This window comes from Bidens hawaiensis, unplaced genomic scaffold (genome assembly GCF_021521415.1).
Source record: "Bidens hawaiensis isolate Kalapana, Puna unplaced genomic scaffold, B.hawaiensis_p1.1 tig00419424_1, whole genome shotgun sequence".
Taxonomy (NCBI): Eukaryota; Viridiplantae; Streptophyta; class Magnoliopsida; order Asterales; family Asteraceae; genus Bidens; species Bidens hawaiensis.
In genome coordinates, this window is record NW_027504855.1 from 144869 (window position 1) to 150204 (window position 5336).

General features: G+C 35.9%; 1 pseudogene; it reads right to left on the minus strand.

Moving 5' to 3' along the window:
* Positions 1-1951: 1951 nt before the first annotated feature.
* On the minus strand, positions 1952-3386 carry LOC143608730 (E3 ubiquitin-protein ligase PUB23 pseudogene; annotated as a pseudogene).
* Positions 3387-5336: the final 1950 nt, after the last annotated feature.

Below are 5336 nucleotides of genomic sequence, written 5' to 3' on the forward strand. Positions count from 1 at the left end.
ATCTTATGATATTCACTAGAGTGAACGCAAACTATAAAATATATTTGTTTTTGTGTGTGTCTTCTTATTTATTTGGTTAAAGTTAAACGAAGGAAATTGAAAGAAATCGAGTATGATAATTAGGTGAAGGACACCGCGAACCTAGAGTTTTTTTTTTCTTTTTAATTGAAGAAGGATCACCTAGGCTGTAGAGCGTTTCCGATTTTGGTCAAAGAGAGATTCGCCTTACTGTAGACCACATATACAAACATTGTGTTTGGTTCTACTTTCGTGTATTGTTTTGACTTTGTTTACTTTTGTTGATGGATTAATTCTTGTCTTGTTTTATTAAATTCTAAATTTCTCCCCTGGTTATTGCTTATTATATGGTAGGTCAGAAATTTTGTTGGAGTTGGAATGTTTGTGTTGAAACAGCTGTATTTTTTAATTAGCTAGTTTAAAGTGCTTGTATTAATTACATGTTTATTATATCCAGGCCAACTCACCCATTTTTTTAAACCTAAAACAATTTAAGCCTAGTCAAAACTAAAAGTTTCTATTTACTAAATAATTTTGAAAGTTAACTAGATGCATTGAAACATTGGTTAGACTTTTTGAGGGCTTCTTTTAAAATTTTCATCGTTACGTTATTCACATTACCGGTAAATGAAGAAAAATCAGCATACTTTTTTACCAACTTGAAGTGATAAAGAACTCAGATTGAGATCACTATACCTTGTTATGAGAAACACCATATAACGCACTCACTGTTATGCACCTAAGAGACCAAGCAGATGACCATACCAAACTAATTATGCCATTATTTTAAGATCATCTCCAGCGCTAGAGCCACAAATTATATATGTTCCCAAACCTACATTCATATCAGATTTTAGACCTTCTTTATCATTATCAATGCCAACGCTAACACCAAGACATCATTCTCCACATCAGGGACGTAGCATAGTGAGGGCAAGTGGTGGCGCCCCTCCTTGTATTTTTTCGCAGTAGTGTAAATTAATCCATTTTTCGTCCGAAAATTTGTATACGTATTGTAAATTTATCTATCTCCAGTCGAAAAATTGACACCCCCCTCGTTTATGAAATTTTCATACAATTTGAGTCCCCCGGTGTTTTCGTTCAAGATTTGCTGCTGATCCACATCATCACATATTTTTTCAATTATGTATAAATCAAAATACTTTTATTTAATTAAAGAAAAGTCGTATGTTTAATTATTTGATTGATTAAAACTAATTTAAATTATAAATATTTAAGACAAACATTTAAATTAACAACCTATATAAAATTAAATTAAAAAATACATTTGATTTGATGATATTAAAAACCCACATAAAATTTAGAATTAAGCATAACCTAAGATAATAAAAAAAACCTATATAAACATTAAAATTAAAAACCCACAAACTATATAAAACGCATATCGAAAGTGAAATGCCATATAAAATAACACAGCCATTGTGAGGGGTGCAAATTTGGAACAAAAACGTAACTTGATTGGTAAAACCATAAAAAAAAGAAAAAGAAAGAAATACCACTAACGAAGAGTAAAATAATTCAATTAATTTGAATTGTAGAAAAGGTATACTAGTTAAACTTACTCATGTTATCTATTTTTCTCGAGTAAGTTTTGCCTATTGTGATTAAAAAAGAAATTGTAAATCCGTCAATCATGAAGATGAAGATAACACATTCATGTTCTCTTGGTTCTAGTTCATATAGTGTTGATGCAATGACACATAAAGCTCAATTAATTAACCTATTTTGATGATTCCAAAAATGCTATCATATGAGTGAAATACTATCTACATGCACTCATACGTTGTGCAAAATCTACCACCAAATGCACGAAATTAAATTAGAAAAACTTAAAACATAGTAAAACATAAGAAGCGTGTTATAGATCCATCTTGCATATACCGTCCACTCACAGGACATGACTTTCAACATGATACCGACAATAATAACAGATCTATAAAGATGAACAACGTTTTGTCGATGCCGACAATTATCGACGACAACAATTTATCGAAGTTGTAAAAAACGGTATCAAGATTACGTGAGTTTCAGTTTGTTTATACCATTTACTGATATGCATTCAATCTACAAACACAAATTTTCACTTTGTTTGAATATAAATAGGCATACATGGAGAATTGTTCCATACATTAGAATGCAACCTCAGTATCTCTCTTGCTTTCTTCTTTAAATAAGGTGCATAGTCCACTTGAAGCACCATACACAGCTTCGACACCGCCCCAACTCGCAACATCTCAGCCACAACTTCATCCGTAGCCGAAAACCTTCCTATTAACAGAAGTATATGAACCGCTCGATCATCGGTCCCGGGTGAAACCTTAAACATTCTCTTAGCCACCATTGCAATACCGCATGCATGCTTTAACAACTGTGCTCTCCCGTCAGCGCATGAACACAACTGAGCCAAGAGACCAAATACTAACTCGGACACATTATTTTCTATCCCGTTTATCTCCATCTCGATTAGCTCAAAAACCGCACCCGCTTCAACAATCTTCATCCGGTTCCTTCCCCAAGGGCACACATCGATTAACATTCGTAAGGCCGCTTTCACCGCTTGTGGTGATGTTCTTTTCCTTATCACACTCACACTTTGCTTAAAGAACTCAAACTTCAATCTCTCTAAAACCCTTGTATTTGTAATTCCTGTAACCATTCTGAGCACCAAGATTGCTCGAGTTTGGATCTCGACATCACTATCATCATCGATCATGTTGTCAGACCCTAAAACCCATAACAAGGAATCAATAAACTCATCATGATCATCTTTACATTCTGCGACTAGTTTTTTCTCCGGGATAGTTTGCCAAGTGAGATGGAGAATATTGAGTGCCTGACCGAGGCCTACAGCATTCCTGGTGCGACTTTCTTTAGATAACTTTATTATCAAAGAAACCATCACACCAGGTGTGCCTGCTTCGGTCAGGCACCGTCTATTCTTCTCATTCTCACTTGCCAGAACATGCAACGCATCTAACGAGATCGCGTACACTTCTGGTGACTTTAGGTTACGAAGAAGTTTCATAACATGTGATTTGTTTAAAGGTGGTTTCGGGGTCGGAATCCGGTCAACACCATAGCTAGCATTCGTGACACACCATGCTTGGATGAGACGACGGAGCGTGTGATTTGGGGTCAAGTCGGAATCTTTGGTCAACGGCTGCTTGGTTACCGGGCACTGCGCCACCTCCGCCGTGGATAGCCAATACTCTATGCTGTCCCGGTCGTATGTTATCCCAGTGACCGCCGTAACGGGATCTTTCATGATCTGAAGTGATATAGGGCACATGAAGAAACGGGGTACTTCCACCATATCGTCAGCCATTTTTTAATAAATATTGAAACACAATTACTTGGAAAGAGAGAGAGTATATACTTGTTCGTTGTCTATATTCAGAGATTTAACGGTGATAAAAAGAATTTTATATACATGAAGTAAAGTTTGAATTCAATGAAGAACGGAGAATGGTGGCTGCAAAGTTTGAAATGTTCTAGATTATTATATTATATTATAATGTGACATATATGTCAGTCAAACCCTAATAAACTTTCCGAAAACGGTGGTCAGACAAAACCAAAATAACAAAGAAAAATCTGGTATTGAATTTTCAACTCAATAGATTCCACTTGGATGAAAGGTCAACGGTTGTTGTCATTATTAATGCAAACCCTGGATCCAAATTAATGGATCAAGTTCACGAGTTTGAATATCAAATTAAGCCTTTAATATGGGCGGGGCTGGTAGGGTAAGGTTGAGCAATAAGGCAAAATGAGTAATGAAAAATTTATTTAAGGTAAAATCGGGTAATTTAAAAAAATTAAAAAAAAAAAGTGTCAACTCTAGTTCAGATCACTATGGATGTCAGTTATGGCAGCTTGTTAAAGGGAGTGCTTATTTCTTGCGTTGGCAGCTTGTTTTGTCGTAACTTCCGCCGTTGGGTTAGTTGTTTTCTTTTTTCAATTGAGAATTGATTAAACGTAACACAAAACAAGTCTGCGTTATATTATATTACCCTTTAAAAAAAGTATAGTGTCTTCTCTCAGCATTTAAAATATTATAAATGAGGGTAATATGCATGCATATTAACTAAATTAAAAAGTATGACAAACTTTTGAATTGAGGTGGCGGAAGATGGTGGGGCTAGTGGTGTCGGTAGTGGAAGGAGTGGGAGATGGTTGTGGCAGGTGTTGAGGGCGGGTTTGGCGTTGACAGTGATGGTGCCGGTGGTTGCGAGGGTGATGGTGTAGCGGTGATGAAGGAGGTGAAGGTGGCAGTGTTGGTGTCGACTGCAGGAAGACGGATACAACACATAGGTTGTACGACAAATCATGATCTTGGATTGTGTTAACCTATTTGCATGCATCCGTATTAAATTAGCAAAATAGAATAACCATTTTGACTCAATGTATGATTTCACTAGACTCAAATTATTATTATATAATACAAACAAGAATCTTGGTGCCGCAAAGTCTGAATGGGCAACTTCGCGGCACCGTATTGGTCCTTTTTGGTTTTTTTTAGTTTCTGTCCGTAACAAACGTAACGAAAACCAACCGAATGTAATTTATTTTTTTGTTTTGTTTAAGTTCCGATACCATAATGAAAATAATGGAAACCGACCGAATTCGAGTAGATTCAACGCGTTTTGTTTTAGTTCTAATATTATATAATACACACAAGAAGCTTGGTGCCGCAAAGTCCCGATGGGCAACTTTGCGGCACCGTATTGGTCATTTTTGGTTTGTTATAGTTTCGGTCCCTAACAAACGCAACTAAAATCAACCGAATGTAAATTTTGTTTTGTTTGTTTTTAGTTCCGATACCGTAATGAACATGATAGAAACCGACCGAATTCGAGTAGACTCAACGCGTTTTATTTTAGTTCTAATATCGTAACAAACGTAACGAAAAATCGACATAATGCTGATTTTGTTTGTTCTAGTATCGTCACGAATGTGACATAAACCAACCAGATTTGCGTAGACTCATTGCTTCAATGTCTGGGATCAACAATGATCTGGCTTTACCAACGCTCCAGTTTTACTGGCTGACACCATTCCATTGGCCCACCTCAAATTTTATTATTTTTTTTATTTTGTTTTTAGTTCTGGTACATGTAACCAGAACCAACCAAATTCGCGTCGACTTACCGTCTCAACACCTGTGACCGACAACGCTTGAATTTTATTATTGTCCGGCGCAACGTGCCGGGTAAAACAGTAGTTAATATATAATTTAATTAAGCAAAAATTAAACCCAAATACAAATTATTTTATCCATCCAAATCAACACATTA